This window comes from Myotis yumanensis, unplaced genomic scaffold, assembly GCF_028538775.1.
Source record: "Myotis yumanensis isolate MYYU_CA2020_CCGP unplaced genomic scaffold, mMyoYum1.0.hap1 SCAF_3, whole genome shotgun sequence".
Lineage (NCBI taxonomy): Eukaryota > Metazoa > Chordata > Mammalia > Chiroptera > Vespertilionidae > Myotis > Myotis yumanensis.
Genome location: NW_027223754.1, coordinates 24998321 through 25023743, shown reverse-complemented (window position 1 = coordinate 25023743; position 25423 = coordinate 24998321). Strand labels below are relative to the sequence as shown.

General features: G+C 39.6%; 1 protein-coding gene and 1 pseudogene across 1 annotated transcript in view; both read left to right on the top strand.

The window, feature by feature from the left end:
• ZMAT4 (zinc finger matrin-type 4) overlaps nucleotides 1-25423 on the top strand; it is a 330350-nt gene that overhangs the window by 216794 nt on the left and 88133 nt on the right. The gene's annotated exons all lie outside the window — the stretch shown is intronic.
• LOC139004979 (phosphatidylinositol 3-kinase regulatory subunit beta pseudogene) lies at nucleotides 21827-25155 on the top strand (annotated as a pseudogene).

Here is a 25423-nt window from a genome sequence, read left to right as displayed (position 1 = left end):
TGTTTTCCCAAGAGGTGGGTTTTCTGGGTCTTTATTTTCTTAAAGAATATATGGTGAGCAGACATTTAAATTATGGAAGTCTACTTTATCTCCTTATTTCTCTTGTGATTATTATTTTTGTGCCCTATCTAAAAAATCTTTTTCTACACTCATGAGCAAAGGCATTTTGTATGTTCTCTTTTATAAATTTTATTATTTTAGCTTTTACATCTATGATTATGAGGTATCTCAAATTAGTTTTTTAAACTTAATTTTATTGGTTTACACTATTACAAATGTCCTTTTTCCCCCTTCCCTGCTTTGCCCACCTCCACCCGCCCTAGCCCCCTCTGCACCCCCTCCCTCTGGCCAACACCACAAGTTATGTGTCTATGGGTTATGCATGTATATTCTTTGGCTGATCCTGTCACCTTCTTTCATCTAGTCCCCCTCCCAAATTAAGTTTTATATATTATTTCAGATCGGTTTTGAAATTCATTTTGTTTTCATACATTTACTAGGTTATTACAGCAAGTTTGTTGAAAATGTTTTCTTTTCCTCATTGAATTGCATTGGTACCTTTATTAAAAAGATATTGATTATGTGTGAGTCTATTTCTATACATTCTATTGTGTTCCACTGATTTCTTTTTCTATCTTTATACCAGTGATTTTTTTTTAGCATTACAAAAATCTTGATATTAGGTAGTGCAATTTTTCCAGAATTGTTCTTCTTTCCAAAGATTGTTTGTTTGTCCTAAATATTTTGTATTTCTATATAAATCATATAATTAGCTTTCTAATTTCTACATAGAAAATTTATTGGAACATTGAATGGGATGGAGTTCAATCTTCAGATCAATTTGGAGATAATTTATTTAAATTCTTCATAATAATGAGTTTTTAAACCATGAACATCCTATATCTCTATTTATTTATTTTTAATTCTACTAGTAGTGTTCTGCAATTGTCAGTATAAATGTTTTAATCATATTTGTTAAAATTTTCTTCAAGTATTTTATATTCTTTAACACTAGTGTGTTATATTTTGGAAATTTCATTTGTATATGTTTGTTACTGATATATAGAAAATGTAGTTGATTTTTGTATATTGACCTTGAATCATGTAACTCCCACATAACTTTCTACCTATTATTTGTATATAACTTAAATGTACAAAAAAGTTACACCTTTTGTATTTTTTATATCACACTATTTAGCCATTAGAAAATATAGAACAATGTTCATATTCTTGCATTCTTTTGCTTAAAGCGCAGGTCAAATAAAAAAAATTATTCTTGCCCTAACTGGTTTGGCTCAGTGGATAGAGCATCAGCCTGCGGACTCAAGGGTCCCAGGTTCGATTCCGGTCAAGGGCATGTACCTTGGTTGCGGGCATATACCCAGTAGGGGGCGTGCAGGAGGAAGCTGATCAATGTTTCTCTCTCATCGATGTTTCTACCTCTCTATCCCTCTCCCTTCATCTCTATAAAAAATCAATAAAATATATTTTTAAAAATCAATAAACTATATTTTAAAAAATTATTCTTATAAGATAACAAATAATTTTAAATGGAATTGGTCTAAATAGATATTAATATGCAGAATTTGGTTACTGATTCAATGTTAGTAGTATTCATTTTAAAAAAACAGATGGTATTTGTCTGTACTTCCAAGTTTTAATTTGACAAGAAAAGCAGTCACCTCTTTCTGAACATAAAATCCAATGTAGAAAACAACAGGAAGTTGTTGAATTATGTAATTATAAAATTTAATGGTCAGAAAGTACTTTAGAGGTTTGCTTTATAGTTTAAATTCTTCTTGTCAGCAAATATAAGGCAGTTTCTTAGTTAGAAACAATGACAGTGTAAATTATGAAATTATGGCTAGGTGGAAATGAAAGATTTATTTTTCAGACTTTTCTTATATTTATTCTTTTAAAAGTTTTAGGATTTAAACAATGCAGGTATTTTATTGTTTCAGAGGAAACTAGATGAGTGATTTTCAACTGGTGTGCTGCAAGAATTTTTGGAACATGCAATACCTGACATTTAGTTGGGGGCACTGACCTCTTTTTCCTTAGATTGTTAAATAAAAAAATGACAATAGCCAACACAACAATAGCCATCCAGTGTGAATGCCTTGTCTTGAACACAAATATATAATAAAATTGTATCTTATTGGTCACATCACATAATAAGGTTACATCTGATTGGTTAATTCTTGGTACCTGAAGTCTTTATAGACAAGTATAGGCACCTGATTTTTTTTAAAAAAGTAACTTTGGAGTTACCATGCTGTTGCAAATGGTAGGAGTTCCTTCCTTTTTACAGCAGCATAGTATTCCATTGTGTAGATGTACCACAGTTCTCTAATCCACTCATGTACTGGTTAGCACTTAGGCTGTTTCCAAACCTTAGCTATGGTAAATTGTGCTGCTGTGAACATAGGGGTGCATATATCCTTTATGCCCCTTCATTTTACAGAGCAGGATTCTGAAGCCCAGAGAAATGAAGTGACTGTCCCCTTCTAAGTTATGGTGTGATCTGGGATTCCTGATTATATGTGACTCATTATTGACTCACTAGAACTCTGATAATTATTAACTCTTTTCTTTTAAACAGTTGAGTTTTTGAGCTTATATGTTCTAATATAAAAGTTGGTTTGAACTCAAGCATTGAATAGGCATAGTCAACTCTCAGTTTTATTGGAATGAATTTTTTTGCAAAGTACGCTATATACCTTTAATAAAGGAGTTTTCCCCACATTTATGATTTCATCTTAGCTGGAGTGAATATAGAAATGCAAAGAAATCATATTGACTATTCAGAGGGTTCGGGATTGAGAAGCCAAGTTCAGCTTTTAGAGATGCCACTAGATTTATTACTCCCTCTATAATACAACGTCTGCCTTTATTAGCAGGAATGGGGATTAATTCCCAGGAAGCTTATCTAGTGGTATGTGAGTCAGAATGATAGCCTTCCTTCAAAATAAGCATAATGCCAGAGTCAGAGATTTCTACTTTTTAAATTATTTCTGCTGTGGACTTTCAGGTGATAGTGTATTGGCGTCTCATATTTTGTTCCACGTATTTTAGTTTAGACTTTGCATACATCTCAGGCAGTAGACAGCAGAGTCATATCATTCAGTGACACTCTTGTACCTTCAATTAACCCAAGTTTCCTGTGCAGGGGGACTTGGGCACTGGATCTGTTTTAAGACCAGTGGAATTTTTAGGTTAAAAATGAACAGTTTTCAAAGGAAGCCAGTGCTACTGTTGCAGTATAGTAATTACCTCCAAACTTAGTGGCTTAAAAACACACTAGACATTTACTGTCTTTCAGGTTCTGTGGGGAAATTTGGGCTTGGCTTGGCTGGGTGATTCTGGCTTGAGCTTTCTCATAACAATGCGGCTGAGATATAGGCCTCAGCTGCAGTTCCACTTTTCAAGGTGGTCCCATTCTGGAAAACAGATCAGTGGTTGTCAGGTGCTGGTTGGTGGCAGGGGAAGGAAGGGGGCAGTATGAGGTGGTGTAGGACTACAAAAGGGCAATAAGAGGGAACTGGAAGGGTAATGAAACTTGTCTGTTCCTTGATAAGATGGCAGCTATGTAGCTGTGCTTATCAAAACCTGTATAACTGTACACAAAGAAGAGAACAATATGTAAATTAAAAAAAATATATATTTCTTTATTGATTTCAGAGAGGAAGGAAGAAGGAGAGAGAGAAACATCAATGGTGAGAGAGAATCATTGATCGGCTGCCTCCTGCACGCCCCTTACTGGGGATCAAGCCCACAACCCAGGCATGTGCCCTTGGCCGGAATCGAACCTGGGACCCTTCAGTCCACAGCTGACACTCTATCCACTGAGCCAAACCAGCTAGGGCAATGATATGTAAATTTTAAAAGTCAAATAAAAGTAGGGAGAAAATGTGGCTCACTCTCAGGACTGTCTGTTGGCAGGACACCTTAGCTTTCTTCCTCATGGGCCTCTCCGTGGGGTTTGAATGTGCTTGTGAGGTGGAGGCTGGCTTCTTACAGGGCAAGGCATCCAAGAAAGCATCATGTGGAAGCTATCTTTTCTTAAATTCTTGAAGGTCACTTGGCATCACTATCATGGTATTCCATCAGCTAGAAGTCAAAGCCAGTCTATTAAAGGAGTGGTAAGAAATTAAACCCCAACTTTGAAGAGAGATTATCAGAAACTATGGGGACATTTAAAAACCACTACAAGCAGTCAGAATGCGGGTAGACGATTAACCTGTGTGGCAAGCACTATGCTGTCACACGCTGTAGACTTTGGAGTGAAAAGCATCTCATCTATGGGTGGACTTTGTTTAGGCAGTAAACAATCAAGTCAAGGATTTCAGATTTTTAAAGTAAAAGCTAATAGTGATTTGTACCTATTCTCACAAAAACCAAACCAATGGAAAACAGTTTCTCTGAGGTCCTCTACTCAAGACCTGGACCTGCCTGTGGTCTGTAGAGAAAAGGTACCCTTTCCCACCTGAAGCTTGCTTGAGAATCTCCACATGAGTTTTAAAAATTCTTTCTTAATCCAACAACCATACTCCCTTCATACATGGCCACCCCAATATGCTTAACAGAGTCCAAAGATTTGGGGACCAAGTTAATTTGCGTTCATAGCTTGATCATGGTCTCCCAATATCTATGTGAGATGATAGAAGCAGAAGTTCTGATCAGCTGACTTAAGCTCAAGTTTGTAAAAGCAGAAAGCTTGCTTTATGTCACTTTTTTATTTCCTCTATGATTCCTTCCTTCATTTATTTGTTCATTTTCCATTCATGGTGCTAATATTGAACTCCTACAGCGTACCAGATACAGCTTGCTGGACATTCTACAGTGAACGTGAGGTGAAGGTTCTCAGGAAGAAGACAGCGAATAAATCACATGGGCTAAAGGGAAAGGGATAGCGTGACATGATAAATAATGAGAGCTGGGATGTCAGTTCCTCTAAGTGGAATGGTTTGTGACAGCCTTTTAGATTAGCTGGCATTTGGACTGCGACCTGAAGGAAGGGAAGGTTCCAGAAGTACCTGCTTATTCCAAGCCGAGGTATTAGCAAGTTCAGAGGGCTCCATGGCGGAAAAGAACTGGGTACATTTGAGGCCTAATAGCAGGCAGAGTGCCTGAAGCTAATGAATGGTGTAAAAGTTGACACTGGGGTTACATAGGGTCACCTTTTGTAGATTCTAATAGGTCACTGTAAGATGTTTTGATTTATTGTAAGTGCATACACATATTTGCATCTGATCTTACCTGTAAATCCAAATGCTCCACATTCTCTCTACTGAGGGGCCTGGTTCATTTCTACCTTAGGTCACCTTCTCTTCCTTCTGTCCAGAGCAGGTCCTGTTTCTGCCATTCCTGTGAAGACACCTATTACCTACTTCCTTTGTTTGAGGCCACATTTCTCAAACCACTAGCAGATTTTTAGGGTCCAAAACTTTCTACTAAGGAGTCCATCATTCATTCATGGTTTTTATTACTAAAAATACCCAGAGTTCCTTTATTTTTTAAGGGCAAGAAAAACTGACATAGGCCTTTTTAATACTGTTGGCAGTGAGTTGGTGGGTGGATTGGAGAATAAAAAATTCTTAATATTTAGTTAAGGATGAAATCAAGTTCAGGAACAGCATGCTGGCTCCTGCAGAACAGCAAGGGTGTTAAAAAGGTGCATTCAGGCATGTTAGGGACAGTTTATTCACAGGAAAATGGGCCTAACAAATATCCACTGGAGACTTTATTTCAGAACAGAGGATTCTGACCATTGGTTAAGGCTTGCATAACTGGGCAAGTAAAAGAGCCAGACTACTCAAGTCTGAAAATGCAAAGGTGTCAGGATAAAGTGGAATTCCCATACTTGGAGATCAAAGGAGTTGGGTGAACCTTAAAGAACAACTCAAAGATACCAGATTAGGCAGCTGAGTGGGACAAAGGTGCAGGTTGAGGACAGTAGGGCTGTATAGTGTGGCTGGAGCTTAGTGACAGGTTTGAGAATAATTGGAGAAGTAGATGAAGAGGCAAAGAGTCAGATCATGGTGGGACCTGAACACTTTCACTTAATCCTAAAGGCTATTAGGAGTGATTTGCAGATTTTTTGCAGGAAAATTACATGCTGGCATTTCTATTTTTGAAAGAAGTCTCTACATACAGACAACAATGAAGGCTTGAGTAGAAGGGCACTAGACATGAGGCAGGGAGATTATTTTAAGGCACTTAATTTAATCCACTGAGAAAGTATACCAACTAAAGAAAGTAGTAGCGGTGAGGATATAAGTAAGGGAGCCAAATGAGAAAAAATTGGATGTAAATTCAACAAAATTTGGTGGACAGTTGGTCCTCCAGATACCCTTGTCAGCTGCCCCTTCCATGTAGAGGCAGAGCCTGTCCAAACAGCCTTCTGAAGTGTGGATCCCATTAAGGTTAGGCATTAGGCATTATCAGTGTTGGTCTTGTCCAAGTATTTTGAGGGGATGGCTCAAGTTTTCTTTTATCACCTACAGTATAGAAGGTCTTGAATGAATGCCCAGGGATTTGAATGGTTTCACTTCTGTTTACCATTGATTTACTCTTAAGTTAATACGGGTAATAACTTAAGATTCTCCAATATCTATGTTAGAGTCAGGATTATCAGTCTTGAGCAGATGATTGAACATTTCCTAGTGTTGGATACTTGATAAAAAGATTACTATGTCAAGTAAGGTGTATTTTTTTTTACATTTAATAAGTTAAAAAAGAATTAGTCCATTACTTATACTGATATTTTCGATCTCTGAAAGTTGTATGTATTTTATCTAGTTAAGAATCAGCAGAAAATAGGACCTTTTAGTAGATATGATAATAATATAACACAACTCTAAATTGAATGGTAAGGGAGGAGGTGCCAGAAGAGAATGCTCAGCTTAGATTTCACCTGGTTATTTTTGCATTATTATTTTTAATGTGTTTTGACACCTCAGCTGTTTCATATAGACTCACTCTGATCTTCAGAGCCCACACTTTGATTACACTGCTTAAATGGCTCATGTTCCTGTCATATCATTGGAGTGGGGAAATAGTGTGATATAGAAGAGATAATTTTCATTCCTTACTTCATTCATTCATCCACATTTACTAAATACCTATGACACATCCAGCTCTGTTTTTTTTTGAAGTCATACAGAACATTAAAATGTCTATGACTCATCCTTAATCTCAAAGAGTTTAAAGTCTGGAGCAGGGAAGGAGAAGAAGTTCATACTTTGAAATAAATATAATACAAAATATGAAAAAAATAGGAGCTTAGGAGTCATTCCAATACAATGTTTTGGGAACTAAAAATAGAGAAAAAATTACTTCCAACCTGGAATTAGTGGTAGTTCAACCAGATGCTTTAGGGAAGAGAAATCAGCATGACTCAGGGCCTGAAGAAATGAGAAAAAGTGTGAACATAATTGGCAGTTGTGTTCAGTGGGGTTAGATGTGTAAGTAGACAAAGCTGGGGAAACAAATTAGAACCAGATTATAAATAGCCTTGCATGTCAAGCAAAGCTGAACTTTATTTGATAGCCACTGACATTTGTTTTTTGAGTAAGGAGATGACCTGTCGCATCTGTGCTTTAGGGAGATTACTGCGTGATGGATTGGAGTGGGCAGGTTCAAGAGGCCAGGAAACCAGGTAGAATTGATGCAGAGGCCTATGTGACGGCCTGGAGGGGACTGAGGTAGTGTAGGGGGAGGGGTACAACAAGTGAAAGATGTATTTCTCTCTGCACTGTTCCGCATACTCCCCCCTCCCTCCCCCCCAGCAAAATGAAAAGGAACCAGAGCATTAGAATTCTCAAAGACACCTTAGCAAGGCTTTAGGAACACTAATGGCAAAATATAAATTTAATGAGTAATATGAGTAATAACTTAAATTTTTGTTTGGTCTCAAATCCAACAAGGAATGTAGTTGATGAACACGCACAATAGTTTATTTACATCCTGTGGCAATTTTTTCTTCAACCGAGGCAGGCTTTTGCCCATTATTGTTATTAATGAAGCTAATAAATGGAACACTGTCTAAAAAAGCTTGGTTAGCTCTTCATCATCACTGACTAGGTTCCAAAAAGGATGAGCGTGGCTTTTAAAATGGAACACACACTTCTGCTTCCATTTATGCATCTTGGGTGCACTCATTAAATAGAGAACTGGAAACCAACTTGGGTTTCTAGTTTTAGAGTTGGCTAATACATTGGAAACTGCCCTAAACTTAATACTTGGAACCAGTATCCTTCGTGGTGAAATATTGACCAAGGAAAGGGCAAAAGCAACATAAAAACATTCCCACCCAACTCCCACTCAACTGTTTTTAGTTGCCAATTTTGTAAAGCTGCTGGACAATTCATCTTTCTTCCTCAGGGCTCTAAGGTTTTATCGGTATTGATTGAAGGTCTCTATTATTTAGTTTAAGCTCAAGAACTAGGATAGTATTTTGCAAGAGCTCAGCACAGTGTTTTCCTAAGGTTCTAGGGAAACGTATCTGCTTTGTTGGATCTTAAATAGCTGTGGGCTTTGTTAGTGGCGTGTAATCATTTGACAAAATAGGGGATGTTTGCGAAAAGATGCAAAATCAGAAGAAATCTATCTTGTAACAAATGGGAAACTCTTTTGTTTGTTTCTAAAATTATAGCTTTAACTCCGTGAAGAGAAAGTAGACATAAATGTCTTTTATTTTAAAACTGCTACAGATAGACCTAATTTTCTGCAATAGATGGGGTTCTACAAAGATGACTGTGAGCTGTGATTAAGGGATACCAAACAAATGTCAGGTTTACTCAAAGTAGGGCATACCTACTGATGTTTTTGTTCACTATCTTATTTTGACTAATATTTAATGAGCACTTACCAGGGAATAGCCATTGTGGTAAACCTTGGGATATAAAGCTGACACTGTCCTGGAATAGAAAAGAATACATTCTTTTGTCTTCAAGAAGTCCACAGACATTGTGTTGCTGTAGCAAATGAGATGCTGTGAAAAGCTTTTTACTTGATGATCTCTGGTGTGTCTTGAGATATGGAAAAGAAAGAAACAAATGAAAGTGTAGCCCCTTTTATACATTTGATCTACTTTTCAAATAGATTCTGCTGCTGGCAATTATCACCTCATGTGAATGTTAACTCAAGAAAATGGGGATTTTTATAGTTGAGGTTGAGGCAAGAAAGGAAGCATCGGGCATCCTGATAAATTCTGTCTGAAACTTTGTATGGCTATATGCCCATTTCCAAAACTGCTACGTTTTGGAAACTAGAGAAATTCAATCCTATAGATGTCACATGAAAGAAAGTTCTCTGCATTTATTCACCCATTCAACAAATACTTACTAGGTGATTGTTATGTTATAGACATTGTACTTGATGCTGGGGATGCAATAATGGAGAAGGCATGGTCCTTGCCTTCAGGAAAGTTCTATGCTAGTAGGAAATGCAAGCATTTTAACATTATTTACAGGATGTATTTAAAATCCCCAAGTGATTTACATATCTTTCCTTGTAAGAAATGGGAAAATTTCTTGGAAAAAACCACTTTAATTAAAACACACACACAAATGTAGCAATAAAACTGAAGGTTTCTTTGGAAATATAGAGGCTGGTGATGTGCTGCCAATAAAAATGTTATTTACCAAAACAGATCTTTTACTCGGAAGGTGTGTATGACGTCTATATTAGCTAAGTGGGTTCTTAGACCTGAATAATGAACAAAAATATGCAATAACTTGAATTTAGAGTCTATTTTTACAACATATGACAAATAATGATACATTTACTGAAATAGATATTGGACCAGGGAAGTAAGTGGCAGCATAGCTTTTCACAGACACCAGCTGGCAAACTGTTAAATGATTTGAAATGAGTTATCAAGCACTGCTGTTTTGTAAATAAGCGTCTTGATTTCTTTTGCCATAACATGTGAAAGCAAGATATCTACTGCTCAGTATAAACCCTTTCAGGGGAAACTACAGTTTCCCCAAATCCTGGTGAATCATTAAGATTCAGTAAAGTGGACTCGTGGAATCCTAGAGTGGGGTCCTGTCTCTGTTACCAAGTAGCTGTGGGACCTTGATGACTCACTTCACCTCTGTGAGCTCCAGTTTCCTCTCTCTAAAATGAAGGTGTTGTGTTGGGTCATGCACAATGTCTCTTCTAGCGTTTTATTTTTTCCATCTAGTTTTCATCTAGGTCAATCTGAACCACAGAGGAACACTTTATTGTGAGTCTGTGTGCTTGGGGTGTAGATAGTTTCACCTTGTCTGAGATAGTACAAAGAGCTTTCATATATACCACATCTAGTTTCTCTCATTATTAACTAGAGTCCTGGTGCACAAATTCATGCATGGGTAGGGTCCTTCAGCCTGGCCAGCTATCTGTGCGATCAGGGCTGTCTCTCCCAGTCCCAGGGGTGGCCAGGGGGAGGGACCACAGGAGGTTGGCCAGCGATGGGAGATTGGCTGTGGGAGTGCACTGAGTGTCTGCTCCCTGGTGGTCAGTGCATGTCATAGCTACCGGCTGGTCTTCTAGTCATCTGGTAGTAAAGGTCGCTTAGGCTTTTATATATATAGACACCTTACATATATAAAGTACATTTGCCACAGGTAATGAGACAATTACTTTTAACAAAAGTCCATAATTTACTCCTGCTTCTTCAGTGTCCTTTTTCTGTTTCAGAATCTCGTACTACACTATAATTATTAATCATGTCTTCTTAGACTTCTCTTAGCTGTGACTTTTCTTGGTTTTTATTATCTTGACAGTTTTGAGGACACTTATCAGATATTTTGGAGACTTCCTCCAATTGGTGGTATCCTCATGATTTGATAAGGATGATGGGTTTTTCATCACATCATATTAAATGTATACAGTATCAAAATGACTTCTAACTGTTGATGTTAACCTTGACACCTGGCTCATGACCAGGTTGGTCATACTGTACTCTTTGAGAGGAAGTCTCTCTGCGTTGCTCATACTTAAGGAGGGGGGAGTCATCTTCTACCTTCTTGGGAATGGAGTATTTACATAAATCATTAGGAATTCTTCTGTATGGGAGATTTGTCTATTCCCCTTGTTTATTTATTTAATTACTATTTATATCTATATTAACTCATAGATATATTTATTTTGTTGTTCCAATGATTCTAGATTTTGCCATTTAGAACTCTTTAAGTTAGCTCCTGTGTCTCTTTGATATAATCCCAATATTGTTATTTTTGTTTGTTTTACTTGAACTTTGTTACTGGTACAACAAGATGCTTGAGGCTCATCTTATCAATTTTCTGCCTCAGCCATTTCTGAAAGTCTTCCTGGCTCCCCTCCCCCCTTTCTTAAATAATGATATTAGAAACCAAGATCTGGACAAAAGGTTTCTTGCTTACTTTGAATGATTTTCTCCCCTTTTTATTTCACCTAGCAAATTTTTTCTCTTCAAGAATATTTTTCCACTTTTATTTTCAAATTCCCACTATGCCCTGTAGCTCATCATTCCTCTGCTGTTGGCAACCAAATTCATTTTTATAAAATACTTATATCATTGTACCATTACCTTGGTTAAAAACCTCCATAAACTCAGTGTTGCCCTTAGGAAAAAGTTTAAACTTAATATTGTTGGAAAGGATTTTAAGATCTGTTCCTACGTTCCTCCCCAAATTCACCTCTAAAAACTCTCAACCTTGATTTACACTCCATCCAATCACCTATCCACATGTCTCTTCCCTCTAAACTGAAAGCTCTGTGACAGTAGGAACTTTGTACATTTGTTTCATTGCTGTATTGTTAACACTTAACCCATTGTCTGGCACTTGACATGCATTGAAGAAGCATTTGTTTAGTGAATCAATAAGTAATCCATGGACTATCCCCAACTTGTTAGTCTCAAGGAAGCAGTGGTCACTGATGTATTTCCAAAGGACAGTGGCTTACCAAGTGTTAAGTACATATTAGTTTTTGCAGGCAGAGTATCTCTCAGTATGGAAACAGTTAATGCAACTCCTCTATTGTTACTCATCATGAGGCAGCGTTCCTGGCCTCCTTTCTTTTTTCCATCTCTAAATGAAAACAGAAGGCAAGGTGCTTCTGGACTGCTTGAGATCAGTTCCAATCTAGTGTGTGGGTATGTTCTTGGTTAAACAAACTGGGAAACCAGCCCATGAAGAAATGGACAAGAATTCTAAAGCTGCCAAGAAATTCACACCTGCACTTCATGGCTCAGAATAGAGCATGATCTCAAGGGCATTTCCAGGCAAGTCCCCAAATTTCTACACTTCCACCCTGACAGTTACACACTCACAAGGAGTCTAACACAAGAGTAAGTAGATAAGACTTGACATTGCTCATCCACACCTTTTTTTACCCAGAGAAGATGTTGGTGTCTTTTAATATCTTTCAAGAAAGTAGGACAGTCATTTTTCTCTGATGAAATATGACTTGGATGTAAGTTTTCCAGAGCCATCAGAATGGAAATCATTTGTACTCCTACCAAACATATGCACAGCAATGCTCTCCCTCTAAATCTCTTAGTATATTATAGACATTGCCTCCAATCCTCTTATTTTAGCTCAGCTCTCCTTTAGATGGGGAAATGAAGAGAATATTAATAGCCCGCTCTAACAATTTTCTGAGAGAGGCTAAAATTGCCACAACTTGCTAGTTTTTTCTCATGAAGGAAGTACATGCTTTTGTGTCAGGTTTAGAAGGAAAGTCTTTCACTTGGTACTAAATGGAGTTAACTAGATATATTTGTCTTAAAAGGCTGATCTTGTTTTGTCAAGTGAGGATAAGACAGCTTAATACACTAAAATATTCATTTTCTTTAGTCTCCTGTGAGCCATGTTAATTGTATATATGTACTGTCCCTCTCAGCCACATTAATGAGGATGACTGAATGTTTAAATTTTCCCCTACTTGTTATCTATGATAGCCCAGGGTAATTATTTTGTAATGCCCTATATTATTGAATGCTTACCCACTAATACAGTGGACTGCATGATGCAGTTTTGGCTGCTGGGATTGTCAGATAAAATAACAGGATGACCAGTGAAATCTGAAGCTCAGATAACACCTACTTCTTAACTTAGATGTGTAAGTATGCCGTATTGGGGACATACATATATTAAAATTATTTGTTGTTTATTTCAGGATAAAATTTAACCAGGCATTTGAATTTTATTTACCAAATTTGGCAACCTTAATGCCATGCCTAATTTTGCAAGCCAAAATACCTTTAAAAGCTTACATTTCAATCAAATAAAGAGCAAAATACCATCTTAGGAGCAGAAAATTAGTTCACTTCACTGTTACATGATTAACTCTGGCTATCTGGGGTCCCAAAATTTGGAAGTAATTTAAAAAAAAATAGCCCAGCCATTTTTTTCTCAGTGGTTATGCATCCAGCCATGAATGAAGCAGGAGGTCATGGTTCGATTTTCGGTCAGGGGCTCGATCCCTGGTAGGAGGCATGCAGAAGGCAATCAATCAATGATTCGCTCATCATTGATGTTTCTATCTCTCCTTCCCTCTTCCTTCCTCTCTCTGAATTCAATTAAAAATATTTTTTAAAAAGGATAAAATCACCAACACTGTCTTAAAAAATATTTCTGAGCAAACTATTGAGATGCTTAAAGTATGTAAAAATTCCTGACCTTTTACCCCATCCCTGCCTCTGAATAAGATTTGAAAAGTCACCTAAGCAAAATACATATGTTTTTTCCACATAAAGTTTAACTTTGGTAAAAGAATTCAACTGGGCAAATTTTAAAGATCGTATTGGCTTTATTCAATGATTCATGAATTGGGCAGCATCCAATCTAGCAGATAAAAAGGTGCTCCAAAGAGATATACAAGGCAAGAGATTTTATAGGCGAAGGGAGCAGGAATAAGGAAGTTATACGAGGCAAAACAGGTGATTAATTATTGCAGGTTACTTTTCTTTAGGGGATGGCAGAGGTTTATCAATCAGATTACCTGACTAGTGCTGATCAGATGATGCCTGATGGGTTGGTTTAAGACTCCATTTCTTGGGAAGGTGAAACTGAATTTAAGTCTAGGTTTGATGACCTGGGGCTCACCATATACCAGTCGGTTCAGGGCCTGTTGTCTTTTTTTTAACCAACTATTTCCTACTAAATTAGAACACCAAAGCCTCAACAATCCCTCTTTTCTTTAGTAGGGTTTTTTAATGCCAATTTTGTCCATTACTAACCTTGCTTCTATTTTTCTTCTCAGATAGGTTATTTTGTCTGCCACCTACACATGGATCTCTAGAGACATTGGAAATATTTAGCACATTTACAGAAGGATTTTTATTGGCATTGAGCTAATGTTAGTTATTTTAAAATATTTTTAAAATTTGATCTGAAATGTTTATGGATTTTCAATCAAGTCCTGTGTACTCTGCTTTGTTGTTGCTGCTGCAAACTTATGCTGTCCTTTTTTAATGTAAGTTAACTAAGTTGACAAAATCTTTATTTTTTTTCAAAGAAAAACTTCCCAAAACTATCAAGACTCATCTCTGATATATCTTTAAAATTACTGGGCAATAAACCAACCCTAGATATTTAAAAAAGAGGGGTTTTTTTGTTGTTAATTGCTCATTAATAGGACTTGAGTATTCATCTCTATGATAAGCACCATACAAAGAAAGGTAACTTGTAGAATGAAGGCTACCTCTGTGCCATCAGGGTGGAGTCATGTTTAGTGAATTTTACAGCTGTATTTCTCAAGCATCAGTTACTATGTGCACTTATTGGAGTCCTCTGAAGCATCCCCTAGCCTTCACATTTTCTGTAAACATTAAAATGGATATCAGAGATAGAGCACGGGGAAGGAGTGACTTGTGTTAGCCCTCATTTTTTTCCTTTTTTAAAAAACTCCTTTCTTACTAGTATTTGAGTCCTCTCCTGGATCTTTCTATTGTATAGCAATGTGTTTGCATTATATTATACTGAGATATAATACAATGCCCTCAAAGCTATGAGGATTAGACCCAGGCAAGCAGGAAAGTAGACACAGGTTTTTTGTGTGTGTTTAATTTCATCAATGTGTGTGTTTGTGTGTATATGTGTGTATTCCTGCCTTCTCTCACTCTTCCCCTCCCTCTCTTTATTTTTCGTAGGAAAAGTTATTTGGGAAAACACAACCTGGCCTTGGCTGAACCTCAGAGAAGCAGGGTTTTGCCTTTTCATTCCACCTCTATGGAGAGTTATTAGAGAAACCTCCAGGACCTAGAATGGTGGAAATTCTGAAGTGCAAGAATTGCTGCTCAGGCTGGCTCCTGTGTAGGCGTGGGATCAGCTTAAGAAGCAGCAGGGCCAGGCACCTGTCATAGACCTGGGAATTAGATGGCAGGAGTAGATGCCCTGGGGTGTTAGCATAGAGTGAACTGCAGAAGTAGAGTGAACTTAGTGTGACTAAGGATAATTATTCGAAAGACTTAATAGTTATGTATTAGTGATCACAGCTATGTAATAGACTGAACTCATCAAAGCTTTTCTGTGCACTTAATATTTATAATGTGCCTTCTAGTCATTAACATTTTTTATTCCTCCAAACACAACCTTATACATTTACTCTGTGTTTTTTTCTACTTAATAGAAATCCAAACAGTGTATATATTCATTGCTGACCTTGTTTATGCTCTATTTTCTCCAAAGCAGCAGTTTTTTCCAAGGTTTTCATATCCAGGTGTAGCCCGAAAAAACAAAATTGAGAAGTGGGTGGAATTTGAATTTAATGCTTGTTTCTTCTGCTGCTTTTTCTACCCTTACACAGCCTCTCCTACAGAACCTCTACTCCTGCCTCTAACTCTCCACCCTTCATTCCTTATAACACATGTATTTGCATGTCTGATTAGCAGTTACTTATACTGTAGAAAGGACTCCAGTGGATTCCCTCTACTCACAGAGGGGCTTTTAACCCTTACTTAAGCTGTGCAATGAAAGACTCTTCCATTAACTAAGTACCAAATAAAGACAAATTGAGGATTTTCTGTTGTTGGCATGAATGTCTTCCCAATGCCCCCTAAGTTACAGCATCATAATCTATATGCACTACTCCCTTCACTGGCCACCCAGTGACTCTAGAAAGAAAGGATCCCTCCATATAACAGTCACATGAGTGGTTCAGATGTTCTTAAAAGTAGTAATTTACCCAGTCAACGTGGCTCAGTGGTTGATTGTAGACCCATGAACCAAGAGGTCACAGGTTCAATTCCCGGTCAGAGCACATGCCTGGGTTGCAGGCTTGATCCTCAGTATGGGTCTTGCAGAAGACAGCCCCATCCATGTTTCTTTCTCGTTGATGTTTCTATCTCTCTATCCTTGCCTCTTTCTCTCTCTAAAAAAACTCAATAGAAACATATTTTTTTAAATGTCATTTGCGCAGGATGTCATTGTGGCCTGAATTGACTCAGTGACTATTTTGTACATAGTTTCTATTACAGGAAATTACCTACAAAATAATTATTTTATTTATGGCATTGGGAGGTTATGTTTCTAAAATTTAATTTGAATAATTCTCTGAGTCCCATTAATCCCTTTCTCTTTAGGGGATATAGGGAGTGGTGGGTGCATAATGTTAAGGAAATGCATGTTAACACCTTGTTTTAAGTCACTTGATTCCGACCTTGGTTGGTTCAGAGACTTGAATGCAGAAATCACACACTTACTGGGTTGTCAGCCTCTTCCAGTCTGAGTCCGCCTCGCTGTCATTAATTCTGTGGTGTTCAGCAATTCGCATGATAACTGTTGACTTTTATTGTCTCTTGAAAATTGGTTCCATTCTGAAAATAATCTGAAAATAATTTTATGTTATATTTTGTAGTCATATTACTCTAGTGTTCTTTCTGACCCCTTCTCTGACACTTGCAATTTGGCTGTGAGAAATGTAGTTTCAAGACAGAGAAGACATTTCACCAGTTCTGTGTATCCTCATGGGAATTGCAGAGTTGGTTTTTTTAAAGCTATTTTATTATTTTTATATTTGAGAATCAGAGTGTCTTCCTTTATTTGAAACTTTTGAAGGTGGTTATTTCTTTTCAAGAACTACCCATTTGAGCCTTAACCAAAGAAGCAATTACTTTTTAAGGATATCTAGTTCTGCATTTGGCAGCTCTCAGCTCAGAAAAAGTACTGTGACTCTCTCTAGAGGGAGGTGTTTGTTAAAAAGATGAAAGGTTTTCATTTTAAAAACTTTGCCATTGCATCTTATGAATTCAGTGAAATTAAAATTGATCCTAGGGCCCTAAACCCTCATAAAAGATTCCTCAATGCCCCCAAAGCATCCATTGGACTGTTGCTTGATTGTCTGAGACACAAACTCTTCTTTACCCATTGATCCATTGTCAGTGGTTTCATGTTGCTACTCAAAGTCCCACTATTTAATTATGAGGTCCTCTGGGCTATGTCACTTGTGACCCCCCTCCTCATTTTTCTCCTCTTATAGTCCCAGAAACTTTAGAAAGCATAGCTTATCTTCCTATTAAAAGTTATTTTCCTGAAAGGATAATAGAAGCCAACTGAAGAAATGTGAAAGCATTTAAAGCTGACCTTCTGAACACCAGGAAAAAAAACACACCATCACCACACACACACACAAAAAAACATTTTAAGGCAGTTTTGATTGTGTTTATCAGAATAAACTGAACACTGGCTTTTAAAAAATGATGGATATGTGCAAGGCTTGAGGCAACTCTTTGACTTTATGTCAGCGATGCTGGTTTTTCCCAAACTTAAAGCTTCTGTGCACCATACTTCAACCCCGACTTCCTGGGGGAGTTGATTTTTCAATTGCAATCAGTTCTGTGATCGCCAGTCTGTTCCTTGAGAATAAAAGGCATACGAAGTGTGTGTGTGTGTGTCCCTCTGTCTATATGATTGCACACTCAAATTTCTACTAAGAAATGTTTTGAAGCCCATTAATTAAGAAAGCAATGACATATTGAGAAGTAAATTTGAATAATCACAGGCTCCTCTGGAAATTTCACCCATTTTTAATGCTGGACAACTTGATCCCTGTTGTGCACAACATATCTTACAGCAGTTGGTTAAGGAAAGAAAGGAAGAAAGTAAGGAAGGAAGGAAGGGAGGGAGGGAGGGAGGGAGGGAGGGAGAGAGAGAGAGAGAGAGAAAGAAAGAAAGAAAGAAAGAAATAAAGAAAGAAAGAAAGGAAGAAAAAAAAAAAGAGGAAAGCTTAGCCCTAGCTGGATTGGCTCAGTGGATAGAGTATTGGCCCATGAACTGAAACATCCTGGGTTCAATTCTAGTCAAGGGCACATACTTGGGTTGCAGGCTCAATTCCTGGCCCTGGTCGGGCCACATGCAGGGAGCAACCAATCGATGTGTCTCTCTCACATTAATGTTTCTCTATCTCTGTCTCTCCCCGTCCCTTCCACTCTCCCTAAAAATCAGTGGAAAAGTATCCTTTGGTGAGGATCACCAAACAAAAAACAAAACCAAAACACACACAAAGAAGAAAAGCTTACAGGTCTATAATCTTTATAAAAGAGCCTCTGACACTTTTCCTGGTGTATCAGCCCTCACTCTTTCCTCCATTCAAACTTTAATTAGGTTACAGTATATTTGACATAATCAACTCTCCTTTTCAGAAAACATGCACAAAGGTTATATCTATTAGTCACTTACTCTATAATAGTAAATTTTTTCAAGAGCCTTTGCATGGCCATGATGCCAGCCTTAATCAGGAGATCTCTGGAAGGTGCAGAGTGATTTTTCAAGGCCACAGAATTAGCAAATGATAGAGCAAGGGTGCATACCCAGGACTTCCAAACTGGAGTCTGGTGCTCTGTCTGGAACACTGCAGCTACTCTCTTAGTGGAAATTACTTTAAGTAAATATTTAGTATCTTTACTGCCAGGGAACTCGGTTTTGATTGTTGAAGCTAGAGGATGGGATAGTCTGGAATCGAGCCCCTAAGTATACCTCGGTGCTGGGCTGAAGTGTGCGAGTGTGTCTGTGTGTGGTGGGGTAGGGCATTCTTTAAAGAGAAGGGAGTCACAGAGAGCACAGGAGGCAGCAGTGGATTGTAGGGGGCAGGGAAGGATGCATATCCTGTATAATAAAACCCTAATATGCAAATTGACAGAATGGAGGAATGACCAGCGAACGACCAGTCGCTATGATGCACACTGACCACCAGGGGGGCAGACGCTCAAAGCAGAAGCTGCCCCCTGGTCGTTAGTGTACTCCCACAGGGGGAGTGTTGCTCAGTCAGAAGCCAGGCTCAAGGCTGGTGAGCACAGCTGCAGTGGTGGGAGCCCCCCGGGGATCGGGCCTAAGCTGGCAGTTGGACATCCCTCGAGGTGTCCCGGACTGAGAGAGGGTGCAGGCCGGGCTGAGATACCCCTCCCCCCAAGTGCAGGAATTTTGTTCACCGGGCCTCTAGTAATAAGATAGAAGGAAGCAGTGCTGAAATTTTCCGTTACCCTCATCATTTGTTTCACATTGTGGTCAAAGCAATGGTTCAAACTGATTGATTTCCCAAGCCATCTTTTACTTATTGGTGCCTTGGCTAAGTTGACCTCTCAGAAATCATACAAATGGAAATGCTTTATACAGGTTTGGGAGAGAAAACCTAGATACACTATTGTTCATCAGTTTTTTTAGTATTGAGTTATCTGTGTAAGTAGCTGATCATGGACCATTGAGAAATTGCTGCCCTCCCCCCTGAAAAGATTATCTACCATCTAAATGGGGAGATGGAATAGAGACATATGACTAGACTCTAGAACTATCACTGGGAAAACCCTATAAATGTGTTCAAATTAATATACTGCAAATGATGCACAAGGTGCTGAAGGGATGTGGGTAATGGACTCATTAGACCCTGCAAGAAGCTAGATTGCAAAATAAATCATGCATTGGTATCTTTTCTATCACTATGTGGATGGCTCTATTCCTTAGATGCTTTTACACACAAGTGAATTGTGTAAGTTTATTGATGTTTGAGCTGTTTTTTTGTAAAGTGATCACAAGGTATTATGAATGCAGAGAACGTTGAGCTTAAGATCACCATGCGGAACAATTCCCCTAGACAGGAAACCTTTACCTGCAAACTGTACATTTCCTGCCCAAGTCCCCACCTACAGAATTAGAACTTCTAGGGAATCTTAATTGTGTGCACAATGACTACTTACTGCATAAGGTTATAGCTTTGGCTTACTTTTAAATTTCTGGAGGAACTTAAGAATGTGGGAATAATTTATCTGTAGATGCTGTTAGGAGTGTTTCTGGGCTGTGAAATATAATTTTTAGAGGTGAAATCAAATAGAAAATATTTCTCCCCAGCTATATAAGGGGACAAACCTGGGGTAAACACAAATTCATGCATACTGTGCTTACATGCTAAATCAATAAGGTCTTTTTTTATGCATCCTTAACTGCTGGTGGGCCAAAAAAGAAATTAAACTTATTCAATATAATGGCATTTAAATCTTAATTTTATCTGACATTTAAACAAATCCTTTAGATAATGCTCCATCTAGAGAGTTCCTAAATCATTCTAGTCAAAGAGTTTTATAGATTTTTTAAAGCCATGTTATATTCTCCTGCTTATTACCAAATGATTATGTAAAAACAATACTATCACAGAAATAGGAAAGAACAAAAATAAAACAATGCATTATTATAGTGGATTGGATAGCCACCCCCAGAAGATTTGTTCACCAGAGCATCAAACTTGTGACCTCATTTGGAATAAGGGTCTTTGCAGATGTACTTAAGGTAAGAATTTGAAGTGAAATTGTCCTGGATAGGATGGGCCCTAAATTCAATGAAGAATGTCCTTAGAAGAGATAGGAAAGGAAAAAAAAAAAAACCACCAGAAACACAGAGATAAAGTCCATGTGACGACAAAGCAGAAGTTGGAGCCATGTAAGCCACAGCCAAAGAATGCTAGGAACCACCAGCAGCTGGAAGAGCTAAGGAAGAATTCTTTCCTTAGAGCCTTTAGAAGGAGTGGGAATCATTGACACTTTAATTTCTGACTTCTAGTCTCCAAACTGTAAGACAATACATTTCTGTTGTTTTAAGAAATTCTTGCATCTAAAATTGAGGTGTGTAAAACTGATATTTAAAACATCATGACCTAAATCTTCCACCCTAGGAATTTGCAGTCTAGTCTGTTCAACCATTAGACATGACTATATATGAAACCACAGAGACTCTTGAGTCTACTTAACTAGCTGGATGAATCAAGAAAGGGTTCCCTGTGGCCATTTTACTTGGAAAGAACTGGATGTGAGTAGAAATCTAGTTCCAGATGAACAAATAGTTTGGCTCTTATTTGTCGACACAAAATATCTACAGGCAAATATTTACTTAAGAGGTTTAATCTGTATATTTGAAGATGGAGGATTCATGTTGAACTGAGAAATTAATTGCCATAACCTCAGGGTTAGGATGCCAGTTTATTCTTGGGTTCAGGAATAAAGGTAGCTCCCAACTAGAGCGATCTCAAAGCTTGGAGCATCAGACACTCTCAAAATACCCAAGTGCATTTCTCTTTCTCAGTTTCTTAATTTGTGAAATGAAAGATTTGGACTTCATTGTGCCATTGTTTTCCTTCTATGTCAAGAGGTTTAAGACTATGATTTGATTCTGTTCCAAACTATCTTCTTATTAGAGGACCAGTGCATGAAAATTCATGCACTTGGGAGGTCCTTCTACCTGGCCTGCGTCCTCTCACAGTCCGGGACCCCTTGGGGGATTTCCGACTGATTGCTTAGGCCAGCTTCCCAGGGGATCGGGCCTAAGCTGGCAGTCAGACATCCCTCTGGCAGTCCAGGAGCCCTCGGGGGATGTCGGAGTAACGACTTAGCCCCGTTCTCCCTGGGGGGAGTGGTGCTAAGCCGTTACTCGCACATCCTTAGCACTGCTGTGGAGGCGGGAGAGGCTCTGGCCACCACTGCTGCACTGGCCAGCCATGAGCCGGTTTCTGGCTGAGTGGTGCTCTTCCTGTGGAAGTGCAATGACCACCAGGGGGCAGCTCCTGCAGTGCACGTAATAGGTATTGGTCGTTCCTGGTTGTTCTGCTGTTAGGGTCAATTTGCATATTACCCTTTTATTATCTACTAGAGGCCTGGTGTATGAAATTCATGTCTGGTGGGGGGTCCCTCAGCCCGTCTTGAACCCTCTCCAATCCAGGACCCTCGATGGATGTCTGACTGCCGGTTTAAGCCCCATTCCTGTGGGATGGGGCCTAAACCGGCAGTCAGACATCCCTCTTGCAATCCAGGACCACTGGCTCCTAACCGCTTGCCTGCCTGCCTGATCACCCCTAATCACCTCTGCCAGCCAGATGGCCCCCAACTGCCCTCCCCTGCCAGCCTGATGGCCCCCTACTGCCCTCCCCTGCTGGCCTGATGGCTCCCAACTGCCCTCCCCTGCCAGCTTGATTGCCCTTAACTGCCTCTACCTGGGCCCACCACCGTGGCTTTGTTCAGAAGGAAGTCCGATGTCTGGAAGATGGCAGTTTGACCCAGTCTAATTAACATATTTGCCTTTTATTAGTATATATATATATATATATATATATATGTATATATATAGCCAGCTACTGTAATGACTAGAACATCCAGAGACAAGAACACCACGACTTCTCTCCCAGACTGGCCCTGCCCCCCCAGGGAGCGGTTAGGGGTGCTCCTAGGCAATGCCATAGGGTGTGAGCTTGATGGGGGAAAGTCGAAGAAATAGAGGGGAAGATCTTAAGGGTCTGCGGGGTTGGGGTGGTTGGCCCGGAGTAGGTTTGGAGTGTGCTGGGGAAGGAAGAGGAAGATCTGATTGGAAAACAGCTCAGCAAAGTACCTTTCTCATTATGAACCAGGATGGTGCCAGCTGTGGATTGAATGGGTGGTTGTTTCATGAGTGCACTTGGGATTTACATGTTCATGGCAGCAGCAATAATCCCGAAACTTCACTGATTCTAAATAGTAAATAGCTATCAATATCAAAGAACAGAAAAATCCTCTCCAACTAGAGGCCCTGGACTTGCAACGCTACTAAAGGAAACACATTTAAGGAGGAGCTAGAAAGACCGAAGTATGTGACCAGAGGATTGCGGGATTGTGGAGGATGCCTGGGCGCCTACAGCTAGAATTTGAGCCTGTTATTGCGCATGTACATAGTCAGCCCTATAGTCCTCAGACTCACAGTATTTGGATGTGACTTATGGCGGGAAATTATGTCTATTGAGGTTTGCTGTTCCCTTGAGGCGAGGAAGACCAGAATTAGAGGTTTGGTTTTGTACCTTGGTTTGAAGCGAGTACGACCAGCTCTACAAGGAATACACACACACTTCCCAGGAACTGCAGATGAAGCGCACCTCAATCGAAGGCTTCAATGAAACCATCAAGATCTTCGAAGAGCAAGGCCAGACTCAAGAAAAGCGAAGAAAGGAGTATCTGGAGTGCTTCAGTGTGAGGGAAATAAAAAAGAGATGCAGAGGAGCCTGCTGAACTCAGAACGGCTCAAGTCTCGCATCGTGGAGATCCATGGGAGCCACATGAAGCTGAAACAGGAGCTGTGGATACAGGCCTTGGACAACTGGGAAATCTGAACAGCCTGAAGCCAGACCTCATGCAGCTACGCAAGATCCGAGACCAGTAGCTGGTATGGCTCCCCCAGAAAGCTGCCTGGCAGAAGAAAATCAATGAGTGGTTGGGAATCAAAAATGAGACTGAAGACCAGTATGATGGAGGATGAGGATGACCTCCCCCACCATGAGGAACGGACCTGGTATGTGGGCAAGATCAACTGCATGCAGGCTGAGGAAATGCTAAAAGCGAGCGGGATAGTATCTTCCTCATCTGTGAGAGCAGCCAGAAGGGCTGCTATGCCTGCTCTGTGGTGGTGGACGGCGATACCAAGCACTGTCTTCTACCGCAGGGCCACTGGCTTGGGTTTTGAGGAGCCCTACAACCTGTACACGTCTCTGAAGGAGCTGGTGCTACATTACCAGCACACCTCCCTCATGCAACGTAACGATGCATATACCATCACACTGGCACATCCCTGTGTGAGTCCTGGGCCCTGGAACCTCCCCCACAAACCCCACCCCAGCCCACTGACTCATACAGAGCAGGACTCCATCTTTCTGTCTGTCTCTCTTCTTTGTGAATTTTTCTCTGTCTCAATCTCTCTTTTGCTTTCTCTGAGTCTTTCTCTTTCTGTCACTCTTTCTATCCCCATTTCTGTCCTCTCTGTCTCTCTTAGTCTCTACATCTCTAAGTCTCTGTTAGAGGAGCATACCTCCTCCACCCCATGCCCCTTTTCCCCATGGGCACTGCCTCCCCTGGCTCTGACTGCCCCCACCAGTTCCTATAGTTCCCCCAAGCTCCCACTGCCTGTACCTGCCATGTTTACAAAGGCCCCTGGGGTGCTCAACACCAGCCTGGTGCCCTGATTTTTAAGCCATATACCTGGGGTCAGGGCAGGATGAAGGCAGGAAGTAACTTCGCTGGGCCACTTCTAAGAACCTCAGCTGTGACATTAGGGGCTGGGCGGGTCCTGCCCCACAGACCCAACTTCTCCTCTAAACCCTGAAGTGAAACCCACACTGGTTCCCCCCCATGGAGCTGCTGCCCAGAAGCCCTCCATTCCCAAAAGTAAAATTATTAAAAATAACCTCAAGAGCTGGGCCCTATCTGACCCCAGACTTCCCAGGAACCGAGGCTGCTGCAGGTACTGCTGGGCCAGCTGAGATGCACCACTGCCCACAGGACCTCCGCTCAATGCAGTTTCAAGGTTTCTCCTTGATTATGTTGGATTCTGATTTTGTTTCCTTGACTGTAAACCCATTTTCTCCTATTTTGGGACAAGGACCCCGGTTTTCTATGCTGCCATGGACCACCCTCCTGCCTGCCCAGCTAAGCTGGCAGGTGGGTTTTGTATGGTATGTGGATATAAAACATTGAACTCAAAAAAACAGCAGGGGGGGGGGGGGGGGAATGGGATAGTGACAAATAAGAAACTTTGGAGACAGTGAAGGGCAGTTTGTCCATACTGTTGAGAGCTCAGAATTAGAGTTTAATTGGGATAGAAATCCTGCCAATAGCCCCTGATGCCTGAAATCTGAACACTCCACTTTTAGGTTTCACAGTTCAAGTTTTTGGAGACTGCCTATTAAAACATTTCTGGTTGGAAAGTATATAGAACCCCATAAGTATTAAGTATTTGCTGTGTTTACCTCTCTGTATTTAGCTCTTTGTAAGGAATATGGAATAATGTTAAACGCCTCATGTTCTCAAGAAGTTTGACTTTTAAAATAAAAAATAAAGAAGAAATATAAATATTAAAAATAAAAAAAGAAAAAGCTTGAGTTTTAGGGGTGAAATCAGGCAGCCACTCGAGCGGTTAGGAGCAATCAGGTAGGCAGGCAGAGCAGTTAGGGTCAA